This window comes from Hermetia illucens, chromosome 3, assembly GCF_905115235.1.
Source record: "Hermetia illucens chromosome 3, iHerIll2.2.curated.20191125, whole genome shotgun sequence".
In the NCBI taxonomy this organism is placed as follows: Eukaryota; Metazoa; Arthropoda; class Insecta; order Diptera; family Stratiomyidae; genus Hermetia; species Hermetia illucens.
This window is the reverse complement of record NC_051851.1, coordinates 51,765,740-51,786,343: the sequence shown is the minus strand read 5'-3', so window position 1 is coordinate 51,786,343 and position 20,604 is coordinate 51,765,740. Positions and strand designations below refer to the sequence as shown.

The following is a 20,604-nucleotide window of genomic DNA, read 5'->3' as shown; positions in this document are numbered from 1 at the left end:
CTTTTGGTCGTTTACCATCGACTTCGATGTTCAGACCAATCTTTGCAAGTGAATTCTCGTTTGCACGAATTGCGTGACCATACCATCGAAGACGCCTCTCTCGCAACTTTTCCACGATCGGCGCAACCCCATAACGATCGCGGATATCCCCATTTCGGGTGTTATCTAAACGTGTGACGCCACTAGTCCAACGTAGCATCTTCGTCTCCATTACCGCGAGACGCCGTTCATTGTCTTTTATGGTCGGCCAACACTCAGAACCATAGAGAGTGACTGGACGGACGACATTGCGGTAAATTTTAGATTTGAGACGTTCGTTGATACGTCGATCACAAAGGACACCAGTTGTGGAACGCCACTTCATCCAGGTTGCGTTAATGCGTGAAGCAATTTCATAACGCAGCTCGCCATTGGCTGATAACGTTCACCCGAGGTATTTAAATCGCTCAGTTCTGGGCAGATCACTGCCGCTGACAGTGATTGTGCCTGTTTCATGGGGATCGGTCGTCAAAAATTCAGTTTTGTTTAAATTCAATCTGAGACCGTGTTGCATGAGGCGATCATTCCATTTTTGAACAAGTTGCTCGAGATCATTTTTGCTATCAGATGCTAGGAAAACATCATCTGCATAAAGCAGTGTGTAGGGCGCTGGACGTTGGATATCCCGTGTAACGGTGTCCATAACAAGGACAAAGAGGAGTAGTGAGAGGGCACTTCCTTGATGAACTCCAACAGAGACACGAAGCGGTTTTGATACACCCGCCATACTTCGAACTTTACTTTTCGGATCGTGGTAGAGCAATTGAACCCAGCGCACGAGTTCTTCTGGCACGAAGTGTTGTCGTAAAGCATACCAGATGAGTTCGTGTGGTACACGGTCAAACGCTTTCTCTAGATCCAGAAAGGCAATGTAAAGAGGGCGATGCTTCTCACGGTGTTTCTCCATGAGTAACCGCGCAGCGTGTATTGCGTCAGTAGTTCCGCAGTTCTTGACAAATCCGGCTTGATTCACGGTTATTTCAACGATTTCGCGAATACGGTTGTCAAGAATGCGTTCAAAAATCTTCATGGTATGGGAAAGTAACCGGATCGGACGGTAATTTGAACATTCTGCTGGGCTACCTTTCTTTTTCCATATTGGAACAGTGGTACTTTCTTGCCAGTCAGATGGTGTTCTTCCTTCCTGAATAACCCGGTTAAAGAATTGTGATAGACAGACAGTGAACCATAAATAATAATAAATAAGGTAAGGTAGAAGAAACATAAATTAAATAAAACTCGGCCGTAGCCGGTCCTAAGCCCGTTTGAGAATGGAAGAAGAAGTCAGTCTAAATGGCTATACGCCACCGCGGCGTATCGGGGGGTAAGTGAGAAAAGTGCAGGAACCTTGTAGTCCTGCAGAGTACTCATTAAGGAAGCAAATGCAAATCCATTAAATGAGCAGAAGGAGAAACCTAAGGTCCGCTATGGATAACCGACGGGAGTCGTCTGACTTGGTAAATGGGTCGAGCTGCTGTAATAGACAGCGCGGCGTCGAAATCACTAACCATAAGGCGGTTCGACGCCTAGGCGCTACGATGACCAGGAGCATAACTCTGCCTGCTACAGCTGTTTCCCTAATATTTGTGGCAACCACTTCAGTAGGTTCGTGCAGGCACCGGATGAAGTGGACTGTGGATATAACCTCTTTATCATCGGCTCCTAGTACGAAATAACAACGGCGGGGGCAGCTACAACATCTCGCTACACTCTACGCGCACTTTTAAGAAGTTTCCTTGCGTATTGCTCGGCGACACACCGTAGAAAGCTTTTGGCCTCGAGCATTCACAGAAGTGATAGTTATGGGCATGCACATGCACGCATCAGGATGTGTGCGCATGGACATAATTATTCGCAGGCCGCGTAGGTGGGAAGTAAATGCCCACCTGTGGATGAAAATTGCGAGACTCGTAAAGGAACTTGGGGAGTCCCCCGACTGACATAATTATCGACGCTGTAAAAGACGATCGTGGAAGGCAGCAAATTGCAACTGCGTGTTTTTCACTGGGGGAACGCGCCCAAGCTTCATGTGGCAAAGTCACGCGGTAGACGCAGGTGGCGCCTCCTCAACATAAGGTAGTTAAGTCTTTGAGGGTTTAACGTGAGCACCTGTTTTGCGACTTAATCCCACGGTCTTCTTAAGACACGGATTGATTTTGTGACCACAATTAGAGCCCCGCTGAGACAAGGAACAACGGTACCAGTCTATACCAAGTGCATGGCTTAGCATTCATACTGGTGGATGCAAGACCTACCTAAATCTCTACCGAACTAAGGAGTGCGGCACCCGTATTGAAATGCAACACCACGCTGAGGCCCGAAGGTCTCTTCTCGCTTGAGCATAACCACAACCCCCATGAAACTCCCACTAGGGAGCCAACCGCAAATAACGGAACTGTACTCACATACAACGGGAGTTCACCCAAAGTATGAGAGTCTAGGAGCTATCTCGGTTCCCATGGTACCAGTATACCCCTGTTAAGGTTTCGTGATCAATTTGCCACTTTAGGTGAGTCTCCGTGCAGACTCGAGTCTGATCGCCCTGATTAGGCTTTGGAGCATTCGCCTACTGCATCACGGCCGGCAAGCCAAAGTGAGTACAGCGTCTCCCGGTGCCACCACTATGGAGGTTCTCCTCGGTCACTTGGTTTTGGTTTGGTCGACAGGGTTGCCGCCCCGTCTTCCTCACCGCCACCTCTGAGCACCAAGATAAGTTAGGTGAGAATGAGAGCAAACGGAATAGAGATGGAATTAGTGAATCCCTTGGTACCCAACAAGCGGCCAGGAAGAAGATGTAAGTTGAGTCGGCGAAAATTCCGAGTAATTCTTCGATTACGGGCGGTAAAAAGCGGCACAAGGAGAAAAAGGAGATTCGTCCGGAAATAATCATTATTTCCAAGAACAAGAGAAAGTCAAAGCTGGTTCGGAATTGACAAACCTGGCCGGCAGTGTGAGTCAAATCAGGCGTACGCAAAAGGAGAATCTGATGCTGGAGCTAAACAAATCTAGGAGAAGACAGTGGATAGTTGTCGCGTTCAGGTGGAACAGGTGCTAGGTGAGCAAGCAGACGTGAAAGCTCGAAAGCAACAGATAGTAATAGAGTGCAAAGACCTAGATGAGGTCACATCACGATCACAGGATATCTGTGCTGCGCTGAGAAAACAATTCCACCTTAAGGGAATAGAAGAAAACGCCATCAAAAGGATGAAGAAGGCATCGAAATTACGTTAGTGCTACATGGGTGAAAGACTCATCGAGAAACGCATGTGAACCTTACCCAAATTACGTTAGTGCTACATGGGTGAAAGTCTCATTGAGAAACGTGGCGATATGGGCATGTGGACGGCAAGCCAACAGTAATTGCGATACATGAAAAGCTGCAGGAACTGAAACGTGCGTCAGGAGCGTACGTCCATGAGAAAATGCGGAAATTGTTCGTCCGTTTTCGCAGAGGCGTTCGTTGTTCTGAAATCCATCCAGTTCGAGACGGACTGTACATATATGCATATATAATACATTACGTCTCTTCGTAGCAAGCCCTTTTCTGTGTAGGATTGTCAGCCTTATCCAACCGGGAGGACCATTTGGTACAATCTGTCCAGCTTTCAGGCGCCAGAGATTCGCGGGCATTCTCTTTCGGTCTGAGGAAAAAGTCGCCACGGGCTAGATCTGGACAATATGGTGAATGCGGAAGCAATTCGAAGCCCAATTCATGTAATTTTTTCATCATTTTCATTGATTTGTAACGCGGCGTGTTGTCTTGATGAAACAGTACTTTCTTTTTCTTCAAATGGAGCCGTTTTTCTGCGATTTCATCCTGCAAATGTTCCAATAACGCCATGTAATATTCGCAGTGGATAGTTTTTCCCTTCTCAAGATAGTCGATGAATATTATACCATGCGCATCCTAAAATACTGATGGTATAACCTTACCAGCCGACTGTTGGATCTTTGCACGCTTTGGAGTCTCAGATTCACCGACAAGACCTAGTAGTCAATCTATCATTGCCTACTTCCTAGAGGAAACTTCTCTGAACTTTCAAGTGATATCTTGCAACAAGCTACCAGGCATGTTTGATCATTTTGCGGTAAAATTTAAACTTGCCTCGTCCTCCCAACTGCAAAAGCGAGTGATAACCACCGTAGGATCCTTCGTCTTCGCTGACGGGAACACACTCAAGTCAGACTTGGCACCAAGGCTCAATTTGAAAAAACTCGCAACTGACCGTAACCTATCCGACATAGAGATAGACGAAGTCATCATCTTGGCAACAGACACCATTAATACTGCTACACGCAGAAACACAAGGCTTATCAAAGTCGACGAGTTTCAGTATAGTGAGTTATACACTGATGACATTATGCTTCACATGAAAGTCATACAAATTTGGTGTAGGAAACTCAAACGGATGTTCCAGAAATACGGAAATAAAGTTAATGCTGAGTTCAAAGCATTGAAGCGCTCAATATAATTCGCAGTCATGTTGTGTTCTGCGACTTATATAAAGGAGCACTTATCATCTGCGAGCTGCTTCGGTCACGCTGCTACCAGGGCAGAGGTGAGGCAGCGTCTGATTGAACTAGGATAATTGTGATTCATCTGGTACTTTTTTTTATTCATTAAAAAGGCCTTTAAAAAACACCAAAATTCACAAAACAGTTTATCAAGGCACCAAAAATTTTGCTTCCAATATTTTTGAATAATCCTAGTTTGCGGATAGTGGTAGAGTGCCATTTTCGCCCATGCTGTTCCCAGGGTAGAGATGAGGTATCTGATGAGTTGCATCTTCCCTGGACCAAACCCTTAGTCCTTCTATTTGTATGCTTGGGTGCTATGCCCCAAACGAGAGGTCCATGCACCTAAAAACGTGGTGTTGCTCTTCATTTGGTCCGATACAATATCAAGTGGATCTGGACTTAAGATGCTTGAAATACCAAAAATGGAGCTATGTTTTGTCCATTGTCACATAAAAACTTTAAATACTAGTCGGAATCGTCAACTGGTTGTATAATAGTTTTTGGTAGATTGTTAGCTCGTGCGGCACGCGCTTTGAACAGAGCCTCAGCTATCTAGATTAACTTCACTTTGCGGTAATCCAAAATTATTTTGTGGACTTTTTTTGTTTTCGTCAGTATCAGCCTCTTTGGAGCGTCCACTGCGCACATCATCCTCGGTGTTTATTTTACCTCGTTTAAACTTAGCAAACCACTTCTCAAGAGATGATTTTCCTAGTGCGAAATCCGACGAATATTTATCAAGACAAACCTTCGCTTCAACAATATTCTTTTTTTCGTCAAAAGCAATACTTTATCAACATACGAAATTTAATTTTATCCATTTTCTTCAAACTAACAAAGACGTGGTCAAAGGGTAGTATAGGTCCCAGGGCGAAACGTGGATTGGTACCCATGATGGAGCATAAAACCTGGGAAATGCCTGCTGAACCAACACCAACAGCTCTACTACCAAACCCTATCTCCACCTCCACGTGGTGACCGCTGGGAGCTCTTTCTCGACGAAAAGCTGCAGACGGAGAAGGATGGAGGCGAGTCTCCCGCGCCTGAAAACGGGACAAATTGTACCAACTGATCCTCCAGGTTGGGGGTTGGGTAGGGCTGACAACCCTACACGGAAAACAACTTGTTACGAAGCCACAACAGGAGCGTCGGACTGGACGGATTATACAACGGCGAACCCGGCAACGGCAACGGAATAACCATTTGCGCATTTTCTCATGGAACGTGCACTCCCTGCACAGAGATGAAGCTGATAAGCAGCTAGCCGATACCCTGTCCCGATATAGGGCTGATGTAACAACCTTACAGGAGATGCGTTGGACAGGGACCGGTTTCCTGGAAAAGAGCCGCTACACCATATATTATAGCGGCCATCCAGTAAACCATGTGCTCGGAGTAGGTTTCAACCGGAAAATGAAGCCTGCTGTTATCGGCTTTGAAAACATAAGCGAACGGCTATGCACTCTGCGCTTGCGGGGCAAGTTTAGAAATATAAGCCTCATTAACGTTCACGCCCCTACAGAGGAGACTGCAGAGTCGGAGAAGGATACCTTCTACGAGGCTATGGCTACGGATATGATATCAAATTCATACTTGGGGATTTTAACAGCCAAGTAGGGAAGGAGCCCGTATTCAGGCGATACGTTGGCTCCCATAGCTTACACGAAAATACAAATGACAACGGACTGCGGATTATTCAATTAGCAGGGTCGCACGAAATGGTTGTTGGAAGTACCTGGTTTGCGCGGAAAGCGGTCCACAGACATACGTGGGCCTCTCCAGACGGCATCTCCTCTCCACTTTCAACCAAATTGACCGCGTGCTGATTGAACGCCGCCACCTCTCAGCCTTGATGAGTGTCAGAACATATAGGGAGGCCAATATAGATTCGGATTACTATCTCGTTGGCATAGTGTCCGAGCTCGAATAACAACACCACCCAGAATCCCCACTGACAATCAGGTGAGAGTTAACACTGAAGCCATCCATAACACAGCCCGCCGCGACACCTATAAGAGGGAAATGGATGCCGCAATAACCGCAGTCAACAGAGATCCTGGAGATGAAGCATCAACAAATGATCTTCACAACCACCTGAAGAACGTTATCATGGATACGGCCACAAACATACTTGGCCCCAGCCGCAAAAGGATTCGGAACGGCTGGTTTGACGATGAATGTAAGCTAGCAACGAAACGGAAGAATGCCGTATACCGAGTAATGTTGCATTCTCAAAGAACGCGGGCACGCGCAGAGACTTATCACGAACTCCGTCGAGCGGAGAAGCGACTTCACAGACGGAAAAAGGAAGCCTGGGAGAACCAACAAGTCTGTGAACTAGAAAAGTACAGGGAGCAACCGCACCAGGCGGGCAAGTTTTACCAACAAGTCAGCAGGATGAAGCCTTATACACTTCGATGCTCATCCTGCCGAGACAAAGAGGGAAATCTGATTTCCGACAGAATGGGCATATTGAGGTGATGGGTTGAGTACTTTGATGAGCTACTGAACAACCAGAATATCGGCGAGTTGGAGGTCCCGCCAACTGAAGACGACGGACAAATACTGCCAAGTTTAGGAGAAACAGTCCGTGCAATTCATCGGCTAAAAAATCATAAGTGGCCAGGAGCCGATGAAATTACAGCCGAATTGGTTAAATATGGAGGCGACCAGTTACACCAAGTGGTTCATCAACTTGTGGTCGAGGTATGGGACAGCGAATCAATATCTGACGATAGGCAACGAAGCATTATCTGTCTCATACATAAAAAGGGAGATATCACACAGTGCAGCAATTATAGAGGTATCACGTTGTTGAGTACCATCTATAAGATATTCTCCGCTATCTTGCTAGGCTGGATAGCCCCATACGCCCAGAACATCATTGGCCAAACCAAAGGGGCTTCACTCCAGGCAAATCAGCAACAGATTAGATTTTCTCTGTGCGGCAAGCGATGGAAAAACTGTTGGAATATAGACAACACTTGCACCAACTGTTCATCGACTTTAATGCTGCTTATGATAGCATAGCCAGGTTAAAACTGTACACCGCCATGAGAGAATTCGGTATCCCGACAGAATTATAAGAGCGACTAGGCTGACCCCCAGATAAAAGCAGTAGGATCACTAGCTTATTCCAAACTACAATTTTATTTTATTATGTATATATATTTCAACTATACACGCCCATGGGAGAATTCGGTATCCCGACGAAATTAACAAGACTGACTAGGCTGACCCTGACCAATGTGCGAGGCCAGATAAAAGCAGCAGGATCACTCTCAAAACCATTCGACATCAACAACGGTCTATGACAAGGAGATGCGCTATCATGCATCCTCTTTAACCTGGCCCTCGAGAAAGTGATCCATGATGCTGATGTAAATGCGAGGGGTACGATCCTCTTTAAGTCCACCCAACTACTGGCCTATGCTGACGATATTGACATCATGGGAAGAACCACCCGAGACGTACAAACTGCCTTCATCCAGATCGAGCAGGCGGCAAGACAAAGTATATGGTGGCAACGTCAGCACCGAAGACGAATCAACCAACAACATCAAACCGCACTGGTCAAACAGGAAGAATAAGGATAGGAGAATACAACTTTGAGATCGTTGACAATTTCTCCTAACTAGGGTCGAAAATCACAACCGATAACAGCTACGATGATGAAATCCGCGGACGGTTGTTGTTAGCTAACAGAGCCTATTTCAGCTTACAAAAACTGTTCCGCTCGAAACGTCTCACCATAGGGTCAAAGCTCTTACTGTACAAGACTATGATGTTGCAAGCCCTCATGTATTCCTCAGAAACTTGGGTTCTCAGCAAGAAAAATTGCGAACTCTCGGCCGCGTTGGAGAGAAGAATCTTCCGAAGAATTTTTGGCCCCCTACATGAGGATGGACGATTCCGTAGCCTACACAATGACGAAATCTATGAGCGATATCATGACCGTCCGGTTGTGGATAAAATCCGGCTCAATAGGATACGGTGGGCGGGTCACTTAATCCGTATGGATAAGGATGATCCCACCCGGAAAGTCTATAAGGCAATATCTATGGTAGAAAAAGAAGACGAGACAGACCCTGCCTAAGATGGAGCAATGGCGTAGGCCAGGACACCAGACAACTTTTAGGGATATCGAATTGGTGGACCTCGGCGCGAAACCGGGATGTCTGGAATTCCTTATTAAGGCAGGCCTAGACCGGATACCGGTTGTTGTGCCGTTGATGATGATGAACAAAAGTTGCTTGACTCAAGATGCTCTATCCCACAAACTAACAGGCCGACAGCTGTCAAATTTGTATAAGTGTCTTTTGAAGTTTATGGTTAACTAAAAATCATATGGATTTAATACTAGTAGCGCCACCTGTATCTTAGCCTACCAACTTTTCTGTTATGCATACATTGCTGAAGTACGAAATTATTTCTGGCAATAAGAAAAAATATTAGGATTATTCTAAAATTGCAATATTTTAGCAAACTTATTCTCTTAAGGCTTACCAAGCACTTTAGATTCTACTTTATGTGGTCTGACAATCACTTTATCCATAAATAATGACTCCACAACCTTTCTGGTGCACACCAAAAGCAAATTCTTTTCGGTTCAATAAACCACAATATTATCCAATAGTTAATCGGATTTGCTATTGTGCAAAGATACGTGAATTCTAGGATGGATTTGAAGAATAGGCGGTCATGCTGCTGAATTATTTAGTAATTGCAATTGGTTGGATTTCTTTTCGCAAGCTGTTAAGTGCGCGCAAATTCTATTGTGGATGAAAATGGTTGAAATATAGAATCAAACTCAAGCTTGGAGTACAATGGATCTGATCTGGTGAATAATTTTAGTGAACTATATAGCGTATTTTAGATGAAAGTATGTGCGATGGTAGGTGCGTTTAATAAAAGTTATTTTCTCTTTTGAGACTGTAAACCTAAATATGTACAATGGAAATTACTGGAGATCTTGGTTATGTAGTATACTTTGTATGCACTTTATATGCACATGCAACCGATGCACTGTGCACTGAAATAAAATATAAACCACAAGTCTAGTCGGCTTATCTAAGATCGTTTAAGTAAGATCTTCACGAGGATGTTTAGCCTTGCAGTGCGAGTTGCATGCAGAAATAATGCAGTCACAGCTCTGGGGCTTCGGTTCAGCGAAACTTTGTGGCACTTGAGGCTGCATCTCCCTTATTAGTGCAGTTGGGCATCAATGCGCACGATCACTTTGGAAATCTAAAATTTTTCAAGATAGATACTCCGGGTGCCACCATCGGAGCTAGTGCTGTACATAGCCGAGGAATTTATATGGTGTGGAATCGAAATGGGAGATTGTATAGCGGAACTTGTTTTGAATGGAGGAGCAGTGTGAGGAGGAAAATCTTGAGGCTCTGCCAGCCAAGACAGTGTTTCTTGAGACGTTGCATAGTACGAAAGTGTATCGGCGTGGTAGAGTACGCGGAGAAATCTTACGGATTGTGTTGTTGCTGGTGCATTGATCGTATCTGCATATCATAGATACTCAATTGGGTTCCTTTCACCAAGAGTGGTAGTCGCTGGATTTGGTTGAATCCTTGCAAGGATTGTTCGGGTGTGTTTTGTATTTGTCCAATATTGGTTGGTGTTCTTTAACTGAAGCAAAATAGTTGTTTACTAGAGTGAAGATACAGTCAAAACCGATCTTGGCACTCCGTGTACGCGTAAGATCTTTAGTTATTGCTCTATAAGTAAATAACCTACTTTCTACGGTTTTTTCGTCTAATTCGATTTTCTGCTGTTGTTTTGAGTGAAGAGTGCGATACATCGCCGTTAGGATTATAGTTATATTATTTTCGGTTCTGGGCTTCTTCTTTTCTTAGCTTAAATTAAGTGTTTATGAAAACGTATCTAATAGTAAATACTGTACTAAAATACGATTACCGGAAAAACTTAGTGGAGTCGGTAAATGTGGGCTATCTGTTCAATACCAAAGTGTGTGCTTAACTTATGAAAAATCGATCCATCTAACCGCTCCAACGTTTCATTGATCTTGTTCGATTGTTACAGCCAGTGAACTAACGGATAAACGATTACTTAACTTTGTTGGATAAAAGTACACAACGCTTGGAAAAAGATACTTTATTACGGTAAGTGCTGCTGTTGTTGTAATTGTGGTGTGCATGTTTCCCTATACAATGAAAGAGAACAACAATTTTGTGCATGATCAGATCACCTTGGTTAGTCAGCTAGTCACTACTGCAGCCAGCTCTGTACAGAGGCAATGCAACAAAAAACATTTCTGACGATAAAAAAGCAAAATACCATGACTGCCGTAAAAACATTAAAAATTAAAATGAGCCGAAAATTCCAAAGAATGTGATACTAACTGCACTTTGTGTGCATGTTCAGATGAATTTTTTTGAAATGCTTTTTAGTATTCTTTGTCCGAGGTAACACCTTTTTAGCTGACTTCTAAGATTACAAAAAAATAATTATGTTTTCAAGTTTGATGACCGACTTGAAAATCATCGTATGTAATTGGAATTGCGGCCCATATATATCCGCGGATATATTTACGTATGTATATTGTACCAAATGCACTTTCTCTATCTTGAAGTTGAAATATGTACATTCGTGCATATATCTACGAAGTTGAAGTTGTTTGGAAGTAAATTCATTCACATCTAAACTGGGTTTTTGACCAGAAGTCACGGACTGTAAAAGAAGAAAAGAATTCGGGGACTTAGTACTGTTACATACATTCACACAAGTAAGAATGAATGCGGCTGCACTCTAGAAAGTTGTTTGTTATTATCTCTTCTCGGTCAATGGTCGAAGAAATCTTGTGGTAGTGTATTCCAGGTAGGCAATTGTCTGCAAAATATTAGGTGCAAATTCAATTTCTCAATTTTGTATTGGAAAATTCCTAATTACTTATTTACTATTGCGAAGAAATTTAATATCTTAAATTTTCCTCCCAGTGGGAATAATTTTTACTAATTCATGTGAAATTTATCTGCGATAATTTGAGAGTTTTCCGTGCAATTACGTGCAAACTTGCTATTCTAGAAGTAGACGAAGTTAATTCTCTTCTTGAAAATTAAGTCACAAACCAACAATTCCAAAATATTGTTGAAATATAAACATTCGGATATTTCAGTACGTTAATGAGAGATATGGGACGTAGCAAACATTGCTCTAAGAACTAACGCAATTCACCTCTATGAGGACAGTCCATTAAATAATACGATCATTTAAAGAAAGTACAAAGATTCAGCTAATACATTCCTTATCCCTACCTTATAGCCGAACAGCACAAACGGTAGGACGAGTATGAATAGTTAATATATTTGGACTAGCAATTTCAGTAGTCCGTTTACAGGGATTGAAGAATCTCTCCTCGCTTCATACCGGCTTGAATTATGTTTATATTCAGACTATGATTCAAGCTAAAACATTTTCACTTGAGTATCAAAAGTACAAGGAATAATAATTTAACACCAAAAAGATAAAGAAATGATCCCTCTAAGAAATTATCTCTTCTTCAAATGAAGCAAGCAGAGTAGTACTTCATGTTGCCATAACCAGTAGTAGTTTTTCCATCATCATCATCAACGGCGCAACAACCGGGATCCGGTCGTGTGAGGACCGTCAAACACCCCGGTTTTGCGCCAAGGTCCACAAATTCGACAACCCTAAAAACTGTCCGGCGTCCTGCCCTACGCCATCGCTCCATCTCAGGAAGAGTCTGCCTCTTCTTCCTTTTCTACCATAGATATTGCCCTTATCGACTTTCCGAGCTGGATCATCCTCACCCATACGGATTAGGTGACCCGCCCGCCGCAACCTGTTGAGCCGTATTTTATCCACATCAAGACGGTCATGGTATCGCTCATAGATTTCGTCGTTACGTAGGCTACGGAATCGTCTATCCTCATGTAGGGAGCCAAAAAATTCTTCGAAGGATTCTTCTCTCCAACGCGGCAGAGTTCGCAATTTTTCTTGCTAAGAACCCAAGTCTCCGAGGAATGCATGAGGACTGGCAAGATCATAGTCTTGTACAGTAAGAGCTTTGACTGTTTTTGTAAGCTGACAGCCAACAAGCGTGCGCAGATTTCTCATCATAGCTGTAATCGGTTGTGATTTTCGACCCTAGATAGGAGAAATTTTCAACGTTCTCAAAGTTGTAGTCTCCTAGCTTTATTGTTTTCGTTTGACCAGTCCAATTCGATACTGCTGGTTTTTTTTCTTGTACCATGAACTTCGTCCTCCCTTGATTAATGTGCGAGATATCACCCCGCCTGCTCTATCTAGATGAAAGTAGACTGTTCATCCCGGATCGTTCTTCCAATAATGTCAATATCGTCAGCATAGGCCAGTAGTTGGGAGGACTTGAAGAGGATGGTGCCTCTTGCATTGACGTCTGAATCGCGAATCACTTCTTCCAGGGCCAGGTTGAAGAGGGCGCATGATAGGACATCCCCTTGTCGTAGGCCGTTGTTGATGTTGAATGGTCTCGGGAGTGATCCTGCGGCCTTTATCTGGCCTCGCATATCACTCAGATTCAACCTAGACAGTCTTATCGATTTCTCCGGGATACCGAATTCTCTCATGGCCGTGTACAGTTTTACCCTGACAATGCTGTTATAGGCGGCCTTGAAATCGATGAAAAGATGGTGCTACTGGTGGCCATATTCAAAAAGTTTTTCAATCGCTTGCCGTAGAGAGAAAATCTGATCTGTTTTTCTTGCCTTACCGAAATGGTTGACTCCATCGCATTCTTCGTGAAGTTGAGTAGTATATTTGATGACTGAATCCTTCCATTGGTTCCGGAGTTTTTCAATGGTCATTTGAATTCCATTTTCTTCGTCAACTACTCGCTGTACATTATTATTCTGTTAAGGGAAAGTCTCATCGCGTCCTAAAAGAACTATTGTGCCTATTGATCATAGTGTACAGTGAGGACATGACTTCCCGAATGAAAATTTCGAATCTTTAAATGACTTGCGGTTTCTATCTCGTATGTAACTTTGTTTTCCTTTCCACATTTTTATTTTTTTAAAATTTCAGTATAAGGTAGAATGTTTTATAAGCCAATATGATTCGCCTTACGATTTGATCTGTTTCATTATTATCTGATGTGATTACCACAGTAATGCACTTAATCGCTTCCCCAAAGTTTCTTTGATGCCACATTCTTTTCTGATTGGCGTCTTTTTAAGGTTTTGTGGAAAACAAAACTATTAAAATCGGTTTCCCGCCTACCTGTCTGTCATTTTTTTCATCGTTAAAAGGTAAAAAGATTTAATCTATCACTTGCTTCTGCCATGCAATGATTTAAGGCTCTTACTCACTAAAATCCCTTCATCCTTCCATTCTTGCTGGAAAGTGTTCCACAGCATTGCATTGCGGACCGTAGAATCGGATTGCGGATCCTTGCAGTTTTCTCCCTTTCTCATTTGCTGTTTGCCTTGGCTGTTCAACAATACTTCGCAATAATTTTTTCAACTGTGAACCGCTGTACTTGCAACGAATAACATCGCTCTTGAATTTAAGGGAAGGGTCTCATACAGGATGGTCTATTTAGTGTTTGGAATTTAAAATGCCGGGTATTTTACTTAGCTATATAAAGGCCACTTGATGTACAAGCTAAAGCCGATTGACCACCCGAGCCGTCTACGGCTTTCAAATTGAGCGGAAGGTCGATTGACTATCGCGCAATGTTGAGCGGTTGGTTGTTCGAAGAAATTTAAGCTGAAGGCTTGGATGAAATTTAGTTCCAACAGGACCGCGCTACGTTCCGTACAACAAATGCGGCAATCGCTCTTTTGCGCCCTATCTTCAGAAATTGAATAACCAATTATACTCAAAAATTGAGTGGGCTACTGCTACTGCCAAGTCAGCCTTAATGGTCATTTGACGGAAATAATTTTTCGTAAATAAATGTCATAAACTAGCCTTTTAAATAAATGTTTAATCATTGAAAAATATTGAGCCGTTTTTTATAGCAAAATAAAAATTCCAATTTTTAAATAAGCCACTCTGTACATGGGAAATGTGGGTGTAAAATTCTTTTTCACCAAATATAGGCATCATCCAAGGCTTTGATTGGTATTTTCTGAAATTGTTTATTTTTGACACCGGTTGTAAAGGAGCACAAGAGGTGGTTAGAAAGATAGCACTGATTTTAAGAACCGCTTCTTACAACCTACCCAAAAATTTAAAAAAATTATAGGGCGCCCGTTTATGACAATAACGCCTCAAAACAATCTGTATTCCGATATCTGCAATATTATAAATTGCGTGAAAATCCCCTCTAAGTTCATTTAGGAATTACAGCAGAATAAGTTATAACATCGAGTATCATCGTAGAAAGTTTGGCGGAAATCTTATCATTATAAGTAAAGTTATAAAAAATCAAAGTTGCCTCTTTCATTTGATATCACTGCCCCCTATGACAAAATTTCATACTAAATGCATACAAACTACGGGCACTGTATAATTGGAAGCATTGCGTGCCCAAATATTCTTACGTAAAAGATTCACAAAACCTTTCACACTTTCAGGTTTCAGGTTGGTTAGAAACAACCACTATTGCATATTTGTATCGCGTGTACCATCCATTATCTCAGGTGAGTCCACCATTTAGGTCTATTGGCGTTTTCCGACATAACATGTTTTACTGCAATGTTAAAAAGTACTAGGGACGGTTCATTGGAATTTAGATCAAAATGGATGAGAAGCCTTCCATTAACGTCCCTCAAGGCTCATGACTACTTACAAGCTGCTGAAGTGGTATACGGTAGCAAAACGTGGTTACATTTTGTGGCAGCTTCTGTCTCCCTGAATGGTGAAATCCCTCTTGCCATTAACAAAATTCTCAGTTGCTTAATACGTCCATCGATGTCCTTTGGAATGGTAATTCTTTCTATTACTACAATTAGTACTTTGATCTTATTCTGATTTTTATGATTTTATTTCTGATATTGGGTGAAACTCGGGGGAGTGAGGACTCACATTACTGTCATGCACCTATACAAAATCTAGGGCTTAGAATATATCCTATTACGATATCTGCTCAAATAAATATAATAATGCTATATTATAATAATTTGGAAATTTACCCCGAACTCTCCCTTAAGTTCATTCTTGGAATACAAAATTTAGCAACAATATAAGGGATAATATGGGAAATAATTCTGGGGAGTTTGATGGAAATTCAACCATTATTAACAAAGTTATACAAGGCCTAAATTTTGTATTTCACGTAAATTTATTGTGCCCTAATGACGCCATCATCATCTAAAGTGAACTTATATGAACGGCGGAGACATATCATATTATATTTTGAATTTTTAGCTGTATACGAGTGGAAAAAAGTGCATAGAAAGTTTTTCACACAAGATAAACACAAAACCTTTTTACCCGAGGCGTCCAGCTTCCGGCATCGCGACTTGTTTTCTACAACAACTGTATTCTAAGCCTGAAAACTACTACTATCTAGATCTAGCTTCGAATGGGGAAATAAAAAAATCTAAAGATGCCTCTCTTTCCTTATTCCCAATTGTCAAATACTTTTAACTGGTCTCAAATTCAAGCCAGTACGAATTCAAAATGAAGAATGCCATCGGATAGGTGTCGCTCAATTTAACCGCTAGTGATGTGGCTGGGTCGAGAATGTCGCTCGTTCCCGTCTTTCAGCGGCCCAAGAATTGGACATACGATTTTACTTTTCAATGTGTCTTATTATCCTTGTGTACTCTTCATTATTTTGAAGGCTGAATAGTAGGTTTTGTCCTTTTCATTGGTATCCTCGCAGTTTAAGGGTGTTGCAGAAGCAAAAGTAATGTATGTTTTCCTCTCGTTAGTTCTTGTAAAGCCTTACCGAATTTGGGCAATCGATAGTGCAATGGTATTTACACCGCCAGCAAATCCAACAATTTGAAAAAAAAAAATATGAAACAATATGCTTGAAAACTGTCGACGAGAGCATCTATGCGCAGATCTATTTAAACTCTTAGCACTTTTCTCGCACCTTGTGTAAAAATTTGTTCCACGTCAATCGGGGGTGTCAAATGAAAGAGCTCGGCACTTTTCGAAACTGATATTGGGTGAAATTTATGGGAGTGAGGGATCAAAATATAAGCCTCAAAAAGAGTAACAGGTCTCGCGCTCAAAACCTATCAAATCGAGCAATCTAAAAAAAGCGTCAAGCTTCCGGTCTTCCGAATTGTTTTATGAATAAAACAAATTATACACGACAAACATGAGGAAGTTTCTCCTTTCTTCATATGTTCAAATTGACATGGTTAAGAAAATTAGCCATCCAATTGACTCCCCCACTCTCTAACAATTCTACTAAAATACCATCAATTCTCGAGCCTTATTCAATTTTTAGGCGTGCCAGGCTGCTTGAATCGCCTTAGTTGAAATGGGTTCGAAATGCGTTTGAACATTTGATCGTTCCAGGTTGGTCGAAGCTACAGGAGCTGTTACCCTGTCTGTTCAGTTGAGTACCGCTTAAAGTATTGAAGTATTCAGTGAATTTCTTTTCAGTAATTTTTTTTATTTCGTGTTTAAGTTGGCTCAGTACCCCTGAAGTCATCAAAAGCACTTTCGAAACCATAACTCTCTCGAAGAGCCGGAAGGAGTCTTCCGGGATATTCACACCAATGTTCTTATTCTGTTCTATTGAAATTCTTATGTCTCGGTTAGGTTGGCTTGTTCAGAAAATGCTGGATGAAGAGCGCAAGGTTTTTTCGTTAAAAAGTCCAGCTATTGCTGTCTCGAAGATCAGCTCTGCATCCAGAGGATACCATTCTATGTTCACTATTTAAGCTACCTTAACTAATGTCCGGATGGCTCAAGTGGTTAGAGCGCAGGGCTGTCGTAGTGGAAGGTCAAATCAGGGCAATAATATCGGGCGGACGTAATGCTGACCACATTGTCTAATAGCCTGGATGAAGTGGTGTTCCACAACTGTTGTTCTTTGTGATTGACGTATCAACGGACGTTTTATGTCGTCCGTTCTGTCGTCCTCTATGGTTTAGAGTATTCGGCAACTATGAAACATTATAGCTACTCTCTCGTCTCGTTTGGCGCCCGCAATTCTTGCAAAGCCCACGACGACGAGCGCGGTGAATGTCGCTCCCTATGCTTGTGGCCGTTTAAAGTACTTATTTAGGAAATACTTTTTGTAATTGAATGTAATTTGATTATATGGAAAATTCTCAGCTGATTTGACATTTCGCCTCAATGTCTTGAAGTAACAACGTGAAGTTCGATCGAAAACTGTCATAATGAATAACAATCGCGGTTAGACGCAAACCTCAAATGGAACACTTCGCCAGGCTCAAGAGCCTCGTGCACGCCAAACGACATGCGTTGGACCAGTGGCGAAACACGTCAGGATCTGGACTGATTGTGGAGAAATTGCGAGAGAGGTAATGAGAATTCACTTGCCAGGATCGAAGGGAAACGATCAAATGGCCGGCAGAAACAACGGTGGCTTGATAAGCTAGATGTTGAAAGCCTCACGACTGCATCCAGATCAAGCTTTCAACAAAGCACCGAAGGGATCAACACGAGCTGACCCCGCTTCTGAACGGGAGGAAGACTTAACAAGAAAAAGATGAAAGTTTCGACCCACCTAGGCACAGAGAAATGATCTCAAGGAATCACAACGTGTAAAAAATTAATAATACTTGAAACTGAATAATCATTATCCTAACTTTTATATTTTAATATATATATATATTTGGGGGCACTATTTATTATCTACGCAAACATTATTCCTCCATTCATGTGATAACCCATCATATCTATCAATCGTAGGGTCTGCGTTTAGCTAAGATGCTTATCTATATGGGAGAGTCCAACGCTGCAATAATTCAAGTTTTGTGATTACGTGCTGCGAGTCAAACACCTTTTCTATCCAACCCTGTATAGCCGGTTATACTCGCCAATTTCTTCAAGCACATTTTTAAAAGTTTGTTTACGGAGAAAGCCGATCGTGTCATATTGCCGAATTTCAGCAAACATGTGTAGGATTTACTCCTAGGGCCTGCAGGCTTTATAAATCCAAGGCCTGGTTGAGGAGCTGTAGTTGAATGAACCAGGAGTTTTCTAACATTTATTTATTAGTATCGCAAAATATTTCATTAAAATTGAAGTTAACTTACACATTATTCTGCGATAATTCTGATAAAGCAACCGGTCTTTGATAAAGAAAAACAAACGACATTCGGACTGATTCTTTCTAATTAAATTTGCAAGAAAATGTGAATATCAGATTGCCTCAATCAAATAAATTCATTTATTTGTATATTTTCTCGTTTGTCCTTGTTTTTTTTCATTTCGAATAAGTGCTAATTTGTATTTGGCGAAAAACGGGTCTTTGAGCTCGCTCATCGTGCGTTCGGGTGTAACCTTCAATATTTCTTGGAAACTTCAGTTTACCATTTTAAAACTTTAGTTACCAGTTAAGTATCTTTGAAGCGAACGTTTTTCTTGGGTACCTCAGAAAAATGTATTGATTGTAAGTAAATCCAAAAGATTCTTATCGATTAAAATCGAATTAGTTGGGAAAAACTTCATTCAATTCATAGTGCCAGATTCAATTCATCCTTGATTAGTATCTTATCTAAGTCGTAAAAACAAAGAACATTCATTTCTTATCTATTTTTTCTGCGGGTTTGACATTTTTGAATCTGCTATGATTTTCGGAAGAGCTTGAGAAAAAATTAATAGCATTGTCCTTCTAGCTAATGATTGAAAATAAAAGGCTAATCAAAAATGACTACATTTAAAGTTAAGATATTATGTTTTATGAAGTTATAAATATCAGATGCCCAAGTATCCGATGGCATTTCTTCAAGTCATAAAAGATATGATATTACTAAATTAGTTTGATTTTTTTCTGTGAAGCAGAGAAAATGGTTAGACCAGAATAATTCATGATTATATACTCCTTTATCTATGAACCTAAACGTAACAGTTATTGACTTGGCTCGGACGCCTACACATTCAGTTTAACATTTTTAGATAACTCAAAATATGCAGTATAACCATCGACAAACGATGCCAGTTTTCTTTTTTACCAAAGGAAGCATCCTCTCAAAACTACATGGAGTGAATTGACTTTATATAAAATATCTAATAAAGTAAACCAAACTCATCACAATCTGAAAATATTCGCAACGTGCGCGTTTCCGTATCTCTAGCATTTTATGTCGACAGCATCATAAATTGACTAGACTATGGTCTTTTAAAAGTGTTGAGTTTCACATCTTAAATGTGGAGTTGGAGTAAATTTTAAAACCCATTAGATGGTGGGAAAGTAAATTTAGTTGTATGAAGATATAACTCTTCCATTGTTTATGCGGAGGAGACCTACAGAGAAGGTGCATTTAATGGGGTCGTTACTAAACACGAGCTTTACATCAACTTAATTTATTGAAGGAAAACTGGAAGACTTTTATTGATATTATGCACGAAAAGATAATTTTGATGAATCTTTGGCTTTTTGAAGTTTTAAAATGCTTGCAATTTCAAAATGATGTTATTGCTCTGGAAAATACTCCTGATCCTGATGCTAAGGAAGGGTGCAATTTTCCCTTCGGATAGTCACGGTGCCAGGCGAAATATATACTTCAACAAACTTGGTCTGATTGTTCAACTTTGGGTGTAGAAACTCGCATAATTTTCAAGGTAGGAGGCAGGGTTCGTTTTTGAGGTTTTGTTGATATAATAATAGGAGTTCATATTATAAAATGAGTTTTATCCGATCACTCTAAGTAATCGGCTCCCAAATTGGTCCTTCTCCTGCAGATAATGTTTCAAATATGGATGTCACTGTTCGCTTTCGATCGGTGTTCAAGTGCTTGTCGACCTGGGTCTTTCTTCCCGTCCAATCTTAACAAACCAAAAGCTGCTTATATCGTCTGTTGATCGCTGTTCTCATTTCATTAGACAATACTCCACTAGATTGGGTATGCTTCTGTACCAATCAGCACCATGTAATATGCTCCTCTGTGCGAAGAATTTCAACGAGGAAGA

General features: G+C 41.4%; 1 protein-coding gene across 3 annotated transcripts in view; it reads left to right on the top strand.

Moving 5' to 3' along the window:
• Positions 1-9,705: 9,705 nt before the first annotated feature.
• Positions 9,706-20,604, top strand: part of LOC119651284 — a 218,744-nt gene continuing 207,845 nt past the window's right edge. The window contains exons 1-2 of one of the 3 annotated variants that reach the window (XM_038054797.1): positions 9,711-10,694; positions 15,114-15,179. The gene's annotated coding sequence lies outside the window, so the exon portion shown is untranslated. Of the gene's footprint in view, positions 10,695-15,113; positions 15,180-20,604 lie in introns of all 3 variants that reach the window. The other 2 variants (XM_038054798.1, XM_038054796.1) reach the window with 2 other exon arrangements.